The sequence below is a fragment of the Papio anubis genome, chromosome 5 (genome assembly GCF_008728515.1).
Source record: "Papio anubis isolate 15944 chromosome 5, Panubis1.0, whole genome shotgun sequence".
Classification (NCBI taxonomy): domain Eukaryota; kingdom Metazoa; phylum Chordata; class Mammalia; order Primates; family Cercopithecidae; genus Papio; species Papio anubis.
Genome location: NC_044980.1, coordinates 113,309,664 through 113,329,649, shown reverse-complemented (window position 1 = coordinate 113,329,649; position 19,986 = coordinate 113,309,664). Strand labels below are relative to the sequence as shown.

At 36.5% G+C, this 19,986-nt stretch overlaps 1 long non-coding RNA gene across 1 annotated transcript in view; it reads left to right on the top strand.

Moving 5' to 3' along the window:
- Window positions 1-15,539: 15,539 nt before the first annotated feature.
- LOC103885361 overlaps window positions 15,540-19,986 on the top strand; it is a 28,210-nt gene continuing 23,763 nt past the window's right edge. Inside the window, exon 1 of the long non-coding RNA XR_004183808.1 lies at window positions 15,540-15,615. This is a non-coding gene — a long non-coding RNA (uncharacterized LOC103885361). The remainder of the gene's footprint in view (window positions 15,616-19,986) is intronic.

The window sequence follows — 19,986 nt, the reverse complement described above, 5'->3', positions numbered from 1 at the left end:
TGTAAACTAGTTAAACCATTGTGGAAAACAGTGTGGTGATTCCTCAAGGATCTAGAACTAGAAATACCATTTGACCCAGCCATCCCATTACTGGGTATATACCCAAAGGACTATAAATCATGTTGCTGTAAAGACACACGCACACATATGTTTATTGCAGCACTATTCACAATAGCAAATACTTGGAACCAACCCAAATGTCCATCAATGACAGACTGGATTAAGAAAATGTGGCACATATACACCATGGAATGCTATGCAGCTATAAAAAAAAGATAAGTTCGTGTCCTTTGTAGGGACACGGATGCAGCTGGAAACCATCATTCTCAGCAAACTATTGCAAGAACAGAAAACCAAACACCACATGTTCTCACTCCTAGGTGGGAATTGAACAATGAGATCACTTGGACACAGCAAGGGACATCACACACCGGGGTCTGTTGTGGGGTAGGGAGATGGGGGAGGGACAGCCTTAGGAGATATACCTAATGTAAATGACGAGTTAATGGATGCAGCACACCAACATGGCACATGTATACATATGTAACAAACCTGTACGTTGTACACATCTACCCTAGAACATACAGTATAATTTAAAAACAAACAAACAAACAATATTAGCCACTAACCACATGTGGCCAACAATAAAGTCATTTAAAATTAAATAATATTTAAAATTTAGTTCAAAAAAAAACTTTCTTGTATAAAGACGCATAAACACAAAAATAAAGGTGGACAACATTATATGAGGGATATGAAGGTAGACACTGAAGCCAAACTTCTTGGTTTCAAACCTTGAATCTTCCACCTACTTGTCAAGTGGGGATAATAATACTATTTTCATGTTAGGAATGTTTTGAGAGTGTGATGATTAGGTACACATAAAGTACTTGGAAAGTACCTGTAATGGAAAGTACCTAATAATTGGTAGTTATGAATTTTTATTAATATTGTAACTATTTAGGACACATTAACAAAAAAATGGGCAAAAATATAAAGAAGAAATCCCCTAAAGAACTTTAATAGTTGTTAATAAATGTGAACCAGAGGACATAAATTATAGGCAAAATATATCATTATTCAATTTATTTGTTGAAAACAATGTCAGTAGAATTTATAGGCATGTAAGAAATTGGGTATCCTCAAATATTTTTGTGAATTGTGTATAAACTATTCTGTTTTTCTGAAGAGGAACTTGACCCAGGATTCTAAAGCTTTAAATATGTGCATACTTTTCATTCTACAAATTCTAATTCTAGATGTTAATCTTAAAATATAATCAGACAAGTTCTTTGGAATTCTCAATGCATTAGTGTATATCATAAAATAATAAAAGCAACTTACACTTAAAGCAATAGGGGGATGCATACAAAATTATTGAATATTATACAATGATATTCTATCAAGATGGAAGGTGGAATATGAAATAAGATCATTAAATGTATGGCACATTAGTCTATACACATCAGATAAAATCAATAAGTAGGCAGCAAAATGGTATATATAATATTATACTATTATATCTTATAATATATATAAGATATATAAAGTATAATATAATGCAGGATATATTACAATGTTACATTAAAAATAATATGTCTATCATATCTATAATTTTAAATTTTCACCTGGATGTTCCAATATTATGTAGATACTATCACATTGTTATCTATATCACAGGATGTATAATTTACAAATAAAGAATTTGGAAGGTTGAAAACATAATTGTTTATCATTTTCCCTGATTTAATTATTTTTTGACAACACAATATAAAATTCTAACAGTGAAGACAAATTACTTACATAATTAAAATATAATCATTTATTGTAATAATTTCCATTTAGTATTTTTTTCTTTAATTTAGAAGTATAGAGAAGGGGTCTTCATAACAGTATTACAGAATTTAAATATTGGCTAACACACTTTTTTTTAACATGAAGGCAGAAATGTTCATTAACTTGTGTTCTAAAACCAGACTTTACACAGCTGAAAAAATAAAACTCAATGTGATTGTTAACTCTGGTACCCAGCATTAAGATAACTTTGCTTATCTGGAAACTGAGGGTTTGATCTTGTTGTAATATTCATGTACTCACATATTAATGTTATAGAACCCTACACTAAGTCAATTTTGCTCACAGCAGTAGGTAAATATAACAAGATATAATATTTTAAAACAGAAGATAAATACATAACATTTCACTGTCTTCTAAATACAAATGCTCCTTAACTTACAATGGGGTTATGTTCCCATATACCTAGTGTAAGTTGAAAATATCATAAGTTAAAAATGGGCATTTTGTAGACATAATGAATGGGCATTTTGTAGACATGACGAACATTTAAACACAATATTCAAATATCTTGGGCAACCCAGTACATTCTTGAATATCATTGTTAAGCCTTGTGTGGCTGACTGGGAGCTGTGGTTTGCTGCTGCTGCCCAGAATTTCGAAAGAGTATTCTGCCACATACCACTGGCACTAAAAAAGATCAAAATTCAAAATTTAAAGTACGGCTTCTACTGAATGTGTATCATTTCACACCATTGTAATGTTAAAAAATCATAAGATGATCCATAGGTAAGTTGGGAGCTGTCTATAGTTAACTGAGATTTTGTATCTGACAAATAAATTTATTATTTACACGATTTCTAATTCAATCCCTAACCAGCATATAAGCCAATGTATTTGGAGAATAGTGTTTTCAAGAGAAAGCACATATTCTAAGAAATCTCAAATGCTAGGGCTCTTAATACAGGCATACTTTGTTTTATTGCAATTCATTTTATTGCACTGGGTTTTTGTTTGTTTGTTTTTACAAACAGATGGTTTGTGAAAATCCTGCATTGAGCAAGTTCATCAGAAACATTTTCCAACACCACATACTCACATTGTGACTCTGTGTCATATTTTGAGAATTCTTGCAATATTTAAACTTTAACAATATATAAAAATAATTATTATATCTGCTAGTGATCTGTGATCAGTGATTATTTTAATGTTGCTATTCTAATGGTTTTGAGGCACCACAAATGACACTTATGTAAGACCACAGCCTTAACTGATAAATGTTGTATGTGTTCTGACTGCTCCACTGACTGGTCCTTCTCCATCTTTCTCTCTCTCCTGAAGCATCCCTATTCCCTGGGACAACAATATTAAAATTAGGTTGATTAAACTCCCTACCATTACCTGTAAGTGTTCACGTAAAGGAAGTGTTGCATATCTCTTACTTTAAACAAAAAACTAAAAATTATTAAAGTTAGTGAGGAAGGCATTTCAAAAATAAAGTTGGGCGAAAAGCTAGCCCTCTTGTGTCAAGCAATAAAGTTGTGAATTCAAAGTAAAAGTTCTTGAAGGAAATTAAAAGTGCTATTCCAGTGAAGACATGAATGATAATAAAGCAAAACAGCCTTATTACTGATATGAATAAAGTCTGAGTGGTCTGAACAGAAGATCAGACCAGCCACAACATTCCCTTTAGACAAAGCCTAATCCAGAGTAAAGCCCTCAATCCCTTCATATCTATGAGGAAGCTGAAGAAGAAAAGTTGGAAGCTAGCAGAGGCTGGTTCATGAGGTTTAAAGAAAGAAGCTATCCCTATAACATAAAAAGGCAAGGTGAAGCAGCAAGTGCTGATGTAGGAGCTGCTGCAAGTTATGCAGAAGATTTAACTGAGATAACTGATAAAGGTGGCTGCACTAAATAACAGATTGTCAACGTAGACAAAGCCTTGTAATGAGAGATGTCATCAAGGACTTTCATAGTGAAAGAGAAGTCAATTCCTAGCTTCAACGCTTCATAAAACAGGCTAACCCTCTTGTTAGGGGCTAATGCAGCTGATGACTTTAATTGAAGCCAATGCTTATTTACTATTCTGGACATCCTAGGGGCCTTAAGAATTTTTCTAAATATACTCTGCCTGTGCCCCTAGAAACAGAACAACAAGGCCTGGATGACAGCACATCTATTTACAGCATGGTTTACTGAATATTTTAAGCCTGTGTTGAGATCTACTGCTCAGAATAAAAGATTTATTTCAAAATGTTACTGTTCATTGACAATGCACCTGGTCACTCAAGAACACTGATAAAGATATACAGGATTAATGCTGTTTTCATGGCTGTTAACACAATATCCATTCTGCAGCCCAAAAATCAAGTTCTAATTTTGACTTTCGAGTCTTATTTTCCAGGAAATACATTTCATAAGGCTCTAGCTGCTGTAGACAGTGGTTACTCTGATGGATCCTGGCAAAGTAAGTTGAAAAACTTCTGGAAATTATTCACTATTCTAGATACCATTAAGAATATTTGTAATTCATGGGAGGATGGTAACATGTCAACATTAAAAGGCATTTTGAAGAAGTTGATTCCAACCCTCATGGATGATTTTGAGAAGTTCAGGACTTCACTGGAGGAATTAACTGCAGATGTGATGGAAACAGCAAGAGAAGTAGAATTGTAAGTGGAGCTTGAATATGTGACTTAATTGCTACAATCTCACAGTCAAGCTTGAATGGATCAAGAGTTGCTTCCTTTCAATGAGAAAAAAATGGTTTCTTGAGATTGAACCTGCTCTTGGTGAAGGTACTATGAATATTGCTGATATGAAAACAAATAATTTAGAATATTTTGGAAATTTATTTGATAAAGAAGCAGCAGTGTTTAAGAGGATTGACTCCAATTTTGAAAGAATTTCTACTGTGGGTAAAATGCTATCAAACAGCATCATATACTATAGAGAAATCTTTCAGAGAAGGAAGTCTATTGATGTAGCAAAAGTAATTGTTGTCTTATTTTAAGAAACTGCCACAACCTCCCCAACATTCAACAAACATCACCATTGTTAGTAAGCAGTCATCAATATGAAGGCAAGACTCTCCACCAGCAAAGAGATTATGGCTCCTGAAGGTGCAGATGATTGTTATGATGTTTTAGCATTAAACCATTTTTAAATTAAGGTATATATGTTTTTAAAGATGTGGTGCTATGACATTTAATAGACTGCTATGTAATGTAAACATAAATTTATATGCAATGAGAAGCCAAAAAGTTTGTATGTCTTGTTTTATTACAATGTTTGCTTTATTGCTGTGGTCTGGAAACAAACGTGCAGTATCTTTGAGGTATGCCTGTTATATTAGTCCATTTTCACACTGCTGATAAAGACATACCCAAGACTGGCTAATTTGAAAGGAGAGAGGTTTAATTGACTCACAGTTTCATATGACTGGGGTGGCCTCACAATCATAGTGAAGGCAAGGGGGAGCAAAGTCACATCTTACATGGATGGCAGCAGGCAAAGAGAGAGCTTGTACAGGGAAACTCTCCCTTACAGAACCATCAGATCTCATGAGAGTTATTCACCATTATGAGAACAGCACTGGAAAGACCCGTCTCCATGATTCAATTACTTCCCACCGGGTTCCTCCCACAACATGTGGGAATTATGGGAGCTACAATACAAGATGAGATTTGAGTGCAGACACTGCCAAAGCATATCATTTTTCCCCTGTTCCTTCCCAAATCTCATGTCCTCACATTTCAAAACCAACCATGCCTTCCCAACAGTCCTCCAAAGTCTTAAGTCATTTCAGCATTAACTCAGAAATCATGACTCAATAAATCATTTCATCATTAACTCAAAAGTTCACAGTCCAACATCTCATCTGAGACAAGGCAAGTACCTTCCACCTATGAGCCTGTAAAATCAAAAGCAAGTTAGTTACTTCCAAGATACAATGGAGGTACAGGCATTGGGTAAATACACCCATGCCAAATGGGAGAAATTGGCCAAAATAAAGAGGCTACAGGCCCCATGCAAGTCTGAAATCCAGCAGGGCAGCCAAATCTTACAGGGTAAGTCAAATCTTACCAAAGATTTGACAGGGTAAGTCAAGTCTTAACAAAATGGTCTCCTTTGACTCCATGTCTCATATCCAGGTCACACTGATACAAGAGGTGGGATCCCATGGTCTTGGGCAGCTCCACCCCTGTGGCTTTGCAGGGTACAGCTTCCCTCTTGGCTACTTTCATGGACTGGTATTGAGTGTCTGTGGCTTTTCCAGGTGCAAAATGCAAGCTGTCAGTGGATATACCACTCAGGGGTCTGGAGAATGATGACCTTCTTCTCACAGCTCCACTAGGCCATGCCCCAGTAGGGACTCTGTGTGGGGGCTCTAACCCCACAATTCATTTCTTATCTGCCCTAGCAGAGGTTCTCCGTGAAGGCCCCACCCCTGCAGCAAACTTCTGGCTGGGCATCCTGGCATTTCCATACCTCATCTGAAATCTAAGCAGAGGTTCCCAAACCCCAATCCTTAACTTTGGTACACTCACAAGCTCAACACCACATGGAAACTGTCAAGGCTTGGGACTTGCACCCTCTGAAGCCACAACCTAAGTTCTACATTCACTTCTTTCAGCCATGTCTTGAGCAGCTGGGATGAAGGGCACCAAGTCCCTAAGCTGCACACAGCCAGGGGACCCTGGGTCCAGGCCCAGGAAACCATTTTTTCCTCGTAGGCATCCAGGCCTTTGATGGGAGGGGCTGCTGTGAAGACCTCCGATATGCCCTGGAGATATTTTACCCCTTGTCTTGGTGATTAACATTCAGATCATATTTACTTATGCAAATTTCTGCAGCTGGCTTGAATTTCTCCTCAGGAAAATGGGATTTTCTTTTCTATCACATTGTCAGGCTGCAAATTTTTCAAACTTTTATGCTCCCTTATAATACTGAATGCCTTAAACAGCACCCAAGTAACCTCCTGAATGCTTTGCTGCTCAGAAATTTCTGCTAGATACCCTAAATCATCTCTCTCAAGTTCAAACTTCCACAAATCTCTATGGCAGGGACAAAATGCTGCCACTCTCTTTGCTACAACTAACAAGAGTTACCTTTGCTCCAGTTCCCAATGAGTTCTTCATTTCCATCTGAGTTCACCTCAGCCCGGACTTCATTGTCCATGTTGCTATCAGCATTTTGGATAAAGCCATTCAACAAGTCTCTAGGGAGTCCTAACCTTTCCTACATTTTCCTGTCTTCTTCTGAGCCCTCGAAACTGTTCCATCCCCTGCCTCCTACCCAGTTCCAAAGTCGCTTCCACATTTTCAGATATCTTTGCAGAAGCGCCCCACTCTACCAAGTTACTGTATCAGTCCATTTTCACACTGCTGATAAAGACATATCTGAGACTAGATAATTCAGAAAGGAAAGAGATTTAATTGACTCACAGTTCCACATGCCTGGTGAGGCCTCACAATCATGGTGGAAGACAAGGAGGACCAAAGTCATGTCTTACATAGATGATAACAAGCAAAGAGAAATCTTTGGCAGGGAAATTCCTCTTATAAAACCATCAGATCTTATGAGACTTATTCACTGTCATGAGAACAGTATGGGTGAAATTGCCCACATGATGCAATTACCTCCCACCAGTTTCCTCCTACAACACATGGGAATTGTGGGAGCTACAATTCAAGATGAGCTTTGCGGGGGGACACAGCCAAACCATATCGCTTGTATACCTTAATATGTAATTCCCTAAACAATTTCCACACATAGTTTTAAAAAGTATATAATTGGATCTGCTATTGGCTGAGTAGAGTCACTCAAAATTCATATGTTGAAGTCCTAATTCCCAGAACCTCAGAATGTGACTTTTTGAAGATAGGAACTTTAAGGAAGTAATGAAGTTAAAATGTTATCATTAGGGTAGGCCCTAATCCAATTTGAATGGTGTCCTTGTTAGAAGAGAAAATTAGGACACAAATAGGCACAGAGACAAGATCATGTGAAGAAACAGGGAGAAGATAGCCATCTTCAAGCCAAGAAGAGAAGTCTCAAAAGAAATAAAATCTGCTGACACCTTGATCTTAGATTTCTAGTTTCTATAAATTGTGAGAAAATAAATTTCTATTGTTTAAGACACCAAGCTGATGAAATATGGTCTGGAAGCCACAGCAAACTAATACATTATTTACTGACTATTTCATGAATCCAGGTATTATACTTTATTCTTTTTTTCTGTTTTGCAATGTTTCCATACAGATACTGTCAATATTATGTAAAAATGGAAATAAGTATTAATGTACCCAACATATAATGAAGATGCTTGATGTATCAAAATATCATATAGTAATTCCCAATGTATTATCTAAATCAAAAGGCTGAGAGAATTTTAAGATTACAGTGAATATGCTTCTCCAAAAAGAGGTTTTGTTACTTATTGATTATCTGACCAAAACAACTCTAAACTTTAAGAGCAGTGAGATTGTAAGAGTTCCTGTTACTTAGGGCTTTTGTATGAACTAAATAATACATGTAGTCAATTATGGCAGTGTCTGCCTGAAAGTGTTAATAAGCCCTATCTATCATTATTTTTGTGAAAAAAATTTAAGTATCTTTTTTTAAAATTTTGTCTTTAAGAACATTTTGATTCTTATTTCTACTTGCTTGTATTCTTAACTTTCTACAATAAAATATATAATATATATTTGGAACAATACAATAAAGTTAGTGAGGAAAAGAAACCCAAAAAGCTAGGTTATAGCAAGGTGTAAGTAGATTAAATTAAAAATTGTCTATTTTATACATATGTATATACACACACATATATATTCCTCTGTAATTGATTCTAATTTTCTTTTTTGTACTCTTTTTTTTTTTTTTTTTTTTTGAGACGGAGTCTCGCTCTGTCGCCCGGGCTGGAGTGCAGTGGCCGGATCTCAGCTCACTGCAAGCTCTGCCTCCTGGGTTCATGCCATTCTCCGGCCTCAGCCTCCCGAGTAGCTGGGACTACAGGCGCCCGCCACCACGCCCGGCTAGTTTTTTGCATTTTTTTTTTTTAGTAGAGACGGGGTTTCACCGTGTTAGCCAGGATGGTCTCGATCTCCTGACCTCGTGATCCGCCCGTCTCGGCCTCCCAAAGTGCTGGGATTACAGGCTTGAGCCACCGCGCCCGGCCTCTTTTTTGTACTCTTAACTTGATTCTTTGTTATGGTTTTCATCTCTTTCCTTACCAGATTGTTTATAGTACTTGGAAGTCTGTGCTTATGCTTATTCTGATCGTTTCCTTCTTTTAACTGATTTGATACTGATTTTCTCCTTTCCATTTAAACAAAAACAAAATATATTTCATTGCAGGCTAATTATTACTAAATATTTTCTAGCTTTTAGTGGCTGATAGAGAACTCCAGAGATTGCTACATGACAATCTTTCTCAAATGTTATAGATAGTTTTGCTGGTTTTAAAAATACTATTTCTGTGATCCTAAGTCCTAATGGTTGGTACTGAAACTGAGCATAAGTACCCTAGATGCTCCAAACTTGAATCAGGTTTTTGTACTTAGATATAACAGGCTAACTAAAGAACCATCTCAATTTAAGTACACTATGCCTCGATAAAGAAATCCCTCCACTGAAACATTAAATCTCCCTTTATTTTTGGTCTACTATTTTGTTTTTAAATTTATAACAAATGAGTTAGATTTTTAAAATTAAGAAATTAATATTTTGAGCAAATATCAAAGAAAATGGCATGCTTTTAATAAGATACTGCTTTTTCAGATTGTATGCTATTTGTCTCCAACACTCTGGTAAGGTTATAGCAATGCATGTTATTTCAGAGAATAATTTACATAAAGGGCAATATGCTGAAAATATTCAATCTTGTATCTGACATGTTTTTGGTTCTTTGTTAATTTATTTCTCTATTTGGCTTCTTTTGTTTTTGATCATCCCTCTTGCTTCATTTTTTCCATGAATTGATAGTTACTGAGAGCCAACCCGGATAAAATGTAGTGAGTCTTCAGCTCCTGAGGCTTGCATAATCTCCTTAAAGTAATTTATTATTGTCAAAGTGAAACATTTTCCAGAGTAAAAGAGTCTAATGATTTGTATTTTGGTTTAAGAAAAAGTTTGATTTATGAATAAAGATTCAGGCAACTGTCTGTCCAGAAGTGGCAACCATAACTTCCAGTTACTGTACATAGTGGCTATTACTCATACATCTAAGGCATATAGCTCATTGAACCTATTTAGATATGATATAAAACAAAAACATAACTTTCTTTTAAAAAGGAGAATACTAACATTATTAATGATTTGTTTGGGATGAGAAAAACAAGCTAAAAGAAAGGGACTGAAAGAGGTTACATAATGCTACACAATGATCTACTGCAACCAAGTCCACTACAGAGTGACAGATTCCTTTCACTGCTTGAATGTGATAGGTTTTCTCCTTGGCTCTTAAGATGGAATGGAGGAGTCAAAGAAGTTTAATACCCTATGTTGCATCTACTGCAAAAAGATAGTAATTCATAGACATGCAAACACATAAAATCAAATATAAATCTTGTTTTTCCTTGGGCAATAAAGAAATGAAAACAAACTAATTTGATAAGGTAGCCTATATACATTCCATTGTGTTATTATTAAAATTATATCAAGAAGATAGAACAAGAGCCTTTATCATATTATTCTGACCTCATGTATTTCTTTGTAAAAAGATGGAAAAAGTTCTCCCTAAGTAAATTATTAACCAATGGAAATTCCTTATAGAAATCTTATGAGGATGATATTCAGAATAAATTCAGCAGGCAAGTATGCCATCTAAATATTGATCAGTTTTTCCTACTGAATTGAGTGGGAGCTGAACCCGACATATTCATTATTTGTCTAACATGTTTTATATATGGTTCACACAGAACGGTGTTTATGGTATTGCTGCAAATTCAAGCAGTTTGGGAATTCACTTCCATTATAGTTTCACAGACATTGACTTGTATTTAGAAAAAATGAGAATTTATTGTTTTAAAAATGTGTTCTTTGCAGGGAGCTAATCATAATTTTGATCCAAAACAATATCCTACCTCTGCCAAGTTAATGTTAATCTATTTATTCAACTTCCAGTTTTTAAATTTTACTAATATTTTGCTTCAATGAATTACACAATATTCTTTCTGTGTGCCTGCAAAATTCCCACTGCAAACAAGATCATTTTAAGTGTACATAAACTGTCAAATTATTTAAGTAGATTCTTGAAGATATTAAAAGCTCTATATGACTTATTTTTTCTTATAGAACTATTTGCTTTATAAATAACAAAGCGGAGAAAGAAACAACTAAATAGTCAACTGCATAAATAAATATTGGTACATTTAAAAGATGGAATGAGATGCTTTCATTATACTTATATGGAGAGACCTCCTAAGACTTATTCAAATGTTTTGTGTAAAATACTTCATTTCTCACATGACCAGATTTTCACAATTTTATTTTGCATAGACATTTCCCCCTGAATTTATGTATTTGCATGAGTCATAATTTCTCCTATCTCTTTCTCTTATTTTTACTTCATTCAGTCATTCAACAAGCGCTTGCTTAGTGCCTGAAATGTGCTAGGCACTGAGTGATGTACTGATGTTGAGTGGTGAATAATAGAGAAGATACTGGCTCTCCAGGAACTTATGTTCTAGACTTTACATTATTATGATACCTATGAAGGCTCATTTCCACCCTAGACTAAATGACTGAGGTGAATGGAGAGCTCTGGTACCCCCTCTTCTTCTCCACTCATGCAGTGGTCTTGGACATACACTCCTAAGTAGACCAAGGATGCAGCATACCCAACTCACTCTGCCATGCAACTTTGACCATGTAAATGATTGCTTGATGCTGACATTAATCTCTTTGTGAATTCCCAATGCTGTTCCCATTCTCAAAAGAACTCCAGGCCTCTCCAAAGCTTAATAGTCCTTTTCTAATATCCATTGGCTGAATGCCTTAGTGAGAAAAGTGAACTTTTTATTTGATACCTACCAATATCACAGGACTTGCTATAGCAGTCTGCCCGTTTTTTTTTCTATTTGTCTGGGGATGAGGCCTCTCGTCAACTGAAAGTGTGCATTTCTGAGGACCGGAGTCTACCCTTAACTTCTGTCTTTTGTTTGGACTTCATCTTCATTGGTGACACATCACAGAAGCTGAGGTCCATCATGGACTTCTAAAGATAATTCATCCAGATGTCTCTTTGGTCAGCTCCACTAACCAGCTGGAACACATCATTTCTTCCTCTCCAATCCCAGCACCAATTATTCACCCAAATAATGACCAGATGTTACCAGCTTTCTTGGAAATAGTTTCCTGTGGTTCCAGCTGATTCTCTGTCTCTGACCACTGCTTGGAAGGCTCCGTAGGCCCCTTCCTTCCCACACTGCGTCATTCCAATCTAGCTACCAGGAAATTCTGTCATGCAGATGATAGATCTCATGTGTCTCTAAATCTGCACACCATCACCTATCTGCCTCTTGTTGCCTATTATTTTCCTTCTATTAATGAATTCATACAAATATATACATTTTTGTTTATAAGAATTATTGCCTTCTGTCCCTTTCTCAAACAAAATGTATTGTTATATTCTCTCTTAATTTCTTATGAAAGAAATTAAAACATTTTACCTACTCAACCCTCTGTCTTATAAATAACTACAAACTTTCAAAATAATTCTTCAAAATCTGATATGCTGGAAAATTATATTTTACAATTCATTTCAAGTAGGCATCCAAATATTGGTTTTCAACAGTATATGGCTGTTAAACATAATTATTCAAAGATAAAATGTAGAAGTACAAATTTTCTCATGAGGTAAATTAATGGCCAAATTGTGGCTTAATTTCCAGAGACTGAAAACTGAATTGGATTCTATTTTATTTCACTCCATATATCTATATTTTTGTGTTTATATTTATATTCTTGTGCTATTAAACTTGTTAAGTATATTCTTTGTGTAGTAGGCAAAATATTTTTTGGCCAATGAACAGAACTGTTAGCTCATAGTTTAGTATTTAATACCTACATAGGAAATCCTAATACATAACTCAAAATTTGGTGTTTTTTCAAAATTACCTATAATTATTAGGTTTTACAGAAATTCTGTAATGCAGACTGCAAAACAACTATTTAAAAGTGAGCAAAATGCCTGTCTACTATTAGTATAAAATGTCCCTGACTCTGCGGAATGATAGAGGATCCCTGGGTATGCTTAGATTTGTAATGAACAGCTTTAAGAAAATTCTCTAGTGGCTGCCTTGATTTTTTAAATGTCATGTTCCTGGGGTTCACACTTTCCTATGTTCAAAACATGCCTACAAAGTGAAATATATGTGGTACACAGTAGAGATTGGAGTACAATGTGCAGATTCTCATATGGATTTATATGTGATAAAACAGTAGAATCAAAACTTGAGGTGGGCTAAGTAATATCAGAAAGAACTCTTAGCTATGGGAAAGAACAGAAGAACAGGTTTCTTTTTTTACTTTTTTCTTTTTCTTTTTTTTGTTTTAGACACAGTCTCACTCTGTCATCCAGGCTGGAGTACAGTGGCATGATCTTGGTTCACTGCAAACTCCACCTCCTGGGTATAAGCAATTCTCCTGCCTCAGCCTCCCAAGTAGCTGGGATTACAGGTCCTGCTACCACATCCAGCTATTTTTTTTTTTTTTTTTATTTTTAGTGGAGACAGGGTTTCATCATGTTAGCCAGGCTGGTATCAAACACCTGACCTCAGGTGATCCACCCGCCTCTGCCTCCCAAAGTGCTAGGATTACAGGCATAGAACATGTTTCTAATAGAAAGTTAGAATCAAATTCAATGGGCAGCTACTTAATTTACTAAGAAAACAAAAATATGAACAGGAAATAAATGTATCTGAATTTCCATCAATGAAAACTTTAAAATGGAATATTTAAGTGCAAGTTAACCTATAAAACATAATACTTGTTTAATAACATAAAAGCAATAAATGACCTCTGGATTGATTGACCTATTAATTATATCTTATATAAAATATGTATGTAACCTCCTTCCTCTCATTTTAAAATAAAATCAAAATGTGCATCAACATGTTGTCAAATACAATCCCCACTAATGGTATAGTCCAAATGATGCCAACCTGTCTTTCGATCTAAGTGAATGGAGCCACTTGCTGATTAAATAAATAAACACAGTGTTCCGGACAACATATCAGGGTGAATTGTAACACCTCTGAAACTTCTGTTTATCTTTACACGAGGCTATGCATTGAGTCACACAGCATATCTAATGCATGTTCTCTGCAGGGTATTGGATATCATTTTTTAAAAACTCTGGTCATCAGATCATCCTTGTGATTATAATGCAAGAGACAGAAACAAAATCCTTTGATTTTATAAGAAAGTTACCTTGATGTAACATTTTATTAAAGTCATTTAGACCAAAACTAACTCAAAAAACTAACAATGTGGAGCTCTATATTTTGTATCTACCATTAAACTCACTTAGAACAATGGTCCAGGGTAGCACTTGAAAAAACAAAGCAGCGTATCTTCTATATGTAAATTTTCATTTTCAGCTCTGAATCTTACCTATTAAAATTAGTGGGTTCCTAAAGCATAGGAGAGATGCATGACCAGACAATCAAAATTCTTTGATCCTAGTCCTGATTTTGCCAATAAGTGGGAGCAAAGTCTTGGGTAGTAACTTAACTTTTCTGAACCTATGTCTATATTTATACAACCAGGTGCTAGATGAAATAGTCTCAAATTTTTCACATTTATTATTAACAAGAAATTCTTCCTTATATCTATCCTAAGTCTCTTTCCCCATACTTGTTAAACATCTTTTATATCAGTAGAAATGTCAAAAATGTTCTTTCCACTAAATTCTTTATCATTCTAGTATAGTATTCTTCCTTATTCATATTGTTGCATAATGAATACTTATCATATTAATAAGTGCTTAGATTGCAAGACAGTTTAGTTCATTGCTTATTTGGAATTCTGATGCAGTTCTTAATGATGCTAAAAGTAGTCATATATAATAAAGTGCTACCCAGTACCTCGTATGTGTAAAGCATTGACTAGATGTAAAATCCCTGTTCTTAAAAAGTTTAAAAGTTTGCTGTTGAGCAGATATATAAGCATTCATTTATAATACAAATGAATCAAATGAATGAGAAATAGTGGCGCACACACAACTGGATGGGCATTATGTTATCTATGTAGGACGAGGAATACTTCAAGAAGAGAGTGGCATTTTAATTATTCATCTTTATTAGATGCTGTGCTCCACTGCCAGATATCCCCTCTGTAAGCTAAGTATTCCTTCCTCCCAGCTACAGCCGCTAACTGCTCACATATGGACCTCTCCCTAGTGAATGCCCTAGGTCAAAGGAAGGTGTCTGGTGCAAGTTTAGGCCTCTTTTCTGCAGGAAAATCAATTGGGAGGAGGGCTACAAAGTTCCACCTATTGACTTCAACTTGGGATATCTTTGCCAGTTTAGTTTCCATGGAATTAACTGGGACCTCTGTTGCAATTGCATATCAATTCAAATATCCCTTTACACAAACCGGATTCCCTTACTCCCTTGTAGGTGTTGATCCCAAGAAAGCATTCTCCAATAAATCAAGGGCAAAACAATCTGCATCTGAGAGTCTGTTGCCTGGGTAACCTCACATATGACAGTTAATGCTAGGAGCAGTTCAAAAAAGTAGGCTCTAAAACGATTCTGGAACTCGATTCCCTGCTGGCCGGTTGGCAAAGAGGGCCTATCACCAGGAGTGAGTGAGGTAGGTACTCTGCATGCAGTAGACGTGTAACTGTTAAAACTTTCACCAGTAGTTAAGTGGGTTGGGATAGGGGAGTGATAGAATGTACAGGTGAATGCAATCTCAAGTCATTTGGGAAGTTTGGAAAAAGCAATAGTCATACTAACTAGACAATTGGATGACTACTTTAGGGGTTCATAGAAACTTTGAATAAAGACAATGAAGGCTAAAGGTGATTAATCACCTGTTTAAGGCCAAATGTGAATCCAAAGACTTAAAGGCGGTATATAAAGGGACTTTCATCATCTTAAGCCAAAAAGTTAGTTATGTGTAAGATCCAGCTCAGAACTTAATTATAAGGGTACTGGAGTTCTAGAGAAGGTTGAATTCTCAGTCCTTGAAAGTCAGCTCTGCAATGATGAAGGCCGTTCAGGGGAGCTGTACACTGTGACTTGTAAAAGGATGATGTGCATCTACAGAATAACACATCCTGAATCCCTAGATCCCCCATAACTCTCTGGGTTTGCAGAATTGGCCCTGTCTTCTCTATCAAAGGGTAGCACACTGTCCTTTATTATCATATAGCTTATACATATTGGTTAAAGCGATGTTCTCATTTCAATTAACTTGCTTATATCATGTGAACATTGTCCTGTACCAATGGAACTGACAAAGAAAGATATGGTAGGAACAGTAGAGCGAAGAGAGAGAATGGCATTATGCAAAGAAAATTGGGACTCTGATACAAATTACAAGACCCAGTCCATGACCAAAATGTTGTGTGTGTTTATCGCATAGAAAGGTTTAGCTGGTCCACCATTCTTTGGGGACTAGAAAAATATATTTCATCTGGCCACATTTACTGTTAATAGCAATGGTCTCTGATCATTTGAAATATGACTTTTCATTGCATTTATCTATTTATTTATTTTGAGACAGAGTCTTGCTCTGTTGCTCAGGCTGGAGTGCAATGGTGCAGTCTTGGCTCACTGCAACCTCTGCCTCCCGGGTTTGAGTGATTCCCTTGCCTCAGTCTCCCAAGTAGCTGGGACTACAGGCATGTGTCACCACACCCAGCTGTGTTTTGTTTTGTTTTGTTGTATTTTTAGTAGATACAGGGTTTCACTATGTTGACCAGGCTGGTCTTGAACTCCTGACCTCGTGATCCACCCACTTCGGCCTCCCAAAGTGTTGAGATTATAGGCGTGAGCCACTGTGCCTGGCCCCATTGTATTTATTTTCTTTCTTATGTTCTATAAACTCTCTTCTACCCTTGTACATTTTCCATCTCCATTTAATTCTGATCATGTTATTTTAAGTATTATCAATGATTGTGCAGTGTTGTCTTAATGAAACATTCTATATAAAGCAAAGATCCATTAATAAAATACAAATCTAATTGCCATAAATGTCACCTAAAAGGTGTCTGTTAGATAGTTTAATATACTATAACATAATGGAGTATGCAGACAGTAGCTGATTTATATTTTAAAAAGCTATAAAGTGGTAAAAACTAGACTATAATAAGAGAAAATAAAAGTACATAATTAAATGTACAACCTCAAGACCCCCAAATTGTTTAGCCGCCACAGAAACACTGTTAAATTTATTTTTGTTACTTTCTAGATTTCCTATGCAAATAATCATACATTTCAATATTTAATTTCATTTTGTTTGAGATATATTCAACCTGTTCTCTAATAACCGACTTTTTAGTAGTATCTGTCTTTACATAAAGACCTTTCTTAATTTTTAAAATAATTTTATTTTTCTCTTCCATTTTATCCCTGAGCTATGCCACCCACCTCTGTCCTGCTGTTTTCTCATTGTGTCTTCTTTGAAGCCAATTAACTATTATTTTAGCTTCTTTCCATTATATATGTCACATTGTATGTAACTGATTTTAAAGAAAAACATGTTTCTCTATAATTTCTTCTGTTTAGTATTCTTTGTGATGTTTAAAATTTGCTTTATGTATTTGTGGTATTTCTTTGCTCATATTTTCTTGTAATTTATTTGCAGATATCACACACTGTCATTTCTAATTACTACTCATCTTGGAATGAGAGATTTTATTTCTAAGCCACTGTTCTACTTAACAATAGTACTTTATTGTGAGCCAGGGCATTGAGCTGAAGAGACACGCATAGAGAAGTTGAGTCTGTTGCACTAACTTACTATCATTCTATGGTACAGGTGTATCTCTGCTCAAGGAATGGAAGATAGTTTTGACTGTTAGTGGGACAGCCAAAATGTGTTATGTGCCATTTGCTGGTTTTTAAATTTTTCCTTAGTTGCCAGAGATTAGTTTTTGATGTAATATCCACTAACAATACCCCTCTGCCCTGTCACAGTGATGACACTCTTCAGGCGAAGATAATGTGTCCATGATATTCTTCATCTTACCCCATTTCCCTTGTGTGTTAGTCTGTTCTCATGGTGCTATGAAGAAACACCCAAGACTGGGTAATTTATAAAGGAAAGAGTTTTAATTGACTCAGTTCCTCACGGCTGGAGAGGCCTCAGGAAACTTAAAATCATTGCAGAAGCCAGCTCTTCACAGGGTGGCAGGAGAGAGAATGAGTGCCGAGAGAAGGGGGAACCCCTTATAAAACCATCAGATTTCATGATAACTCGCTCAGTATCATGAGAACAGTATGGAGGAAATGGCCCTGTGATTCCATTATCTCCACCTGGTCCCACCCTTGATGCTTGAGGATTATTACAATTCAAGGTGAAATTTGGGTGAGGACACAGAACCAAATTATATCATTGTGCCCCTGGGCCTTCCCAAATCTCATGGTGTCACATTTCGAAAAACAATCATGCCTTTCCAACAGACCCCCAAAAGTTTTAATTCATTCCAGCATTAATCCAAAAGTCCAAGTCCAAAGTCCCATCTGAGACAAGGTAAGTCCCTTCCAACTAGGAGCCCGTAAAATCAAAAGGATATTAGTTACTTCTAAGATATAATTGGAGTATAGGCATTGGATAAATGTTCCCATTCCAAATGAGAGAAATTAGCCAAAATAAAGGGGCTACACGTCCCATGCAAGTCTGAAATATGGCTGGGCAGCCATTAAATGTTAAAGTTCCAAAATGATCTCCGTTGACTCCATGTCTCACGTCCAGGTCACGCTGATGCAAGAGGTAGACTCCAACAACTTTGGACAGCTCCACCCCGGAGGCTTTACAGGGTAAAGCCCCACTCCTGCTGCTTTTGCAGGCTGGTGTTTAGTGTTTGTGGCTTTTCTAGGTGCATGGTACAAGCTGTCGGTGAGTCGACCATTCTGGGGTTTGGAGGATGGTGGACCTCTTCTCACAGCTTCACTAGGCAGTGCCCCAATGGAAACTGTGTCGGGGTTCCAACTCTATATTTACTTCCACATTTCCCTAGCAGAAGTTCTCCATGGGGCTCTGTCCCTGCAGCGGACTTCTGCCTGGAAATATAAGTGTTTTCATACATCTTCTGAAATCTATGCAGAGGTTCCAAAACCTCAGTTCCTGACTTCTGACCACCTACAGGCCCAAACCACATGTAAACCTCCAAGGTTTTGGGCTTGCACCCTCTGAAACAATGGCCTGAGCTGTACCTTGGCCTCTTTTAACCAAGGCTGGAGTGACTGGGATACAGGGCACCAATTCCTGAGGCTGCACACAGAAAGGGTCCCTGGACCAAGTCTAGGAAACAATTTTTCTTTTCTAGGCCTCCAGGCTTGTGATGGGAGGGGCTGCCAGGAAAGTCTCAGACATGTCCTGAAGACATTTTCCCCATTGTCTTGGCTGCTCCTTACTCTAATTTCTGCAGCTGGCTTGAATTTCTCCTCAGAAAATTGGTTTTTCTTTTCTACTGCAGCGTTAGGCTGCAAATTTTTTTAAACTTTCATCTTCTGCTTCCTCTTGCAAGCTTTGCGACTTAGAAATCACTTCTGCCAAATACCCTAAATGATCTCTCTCAAGTTCAAACTTCCATGGTTCTCTAAAGCTGGGGCAAAATGCTGCCAGTCTCTTTGCTAGAGCATAGCAAAAAAATCAGCTTTATTCCAGTTCCCAAGAACTTCTTCATCTCCATCTGGGACCACCTCAGCCTGGACTTCATTATCCATATCATTATCAGCATTTTATTCAAAACCATTCAACAAGTCTCTAAGAAGTTCCACAGTTTCTCACATTTTCTTGTCTTCATAGCCCTCCAAGTCTCCATGAAGTTCCAAACTATGCCACATTTTCCTGTCTTCTTCTGAGCCCTCCAAACTGTTTGAACCTCTGGCTGTTACCCAGTTCCAAAGCTGCTTCCACATTTTTGGGTATCTTTATGGGTATCCACTCCCTGCAGTACCACTTTACTAGTCTGTTCTCACACTGCTATAAAATGCTCTCCAAGACTGGGCA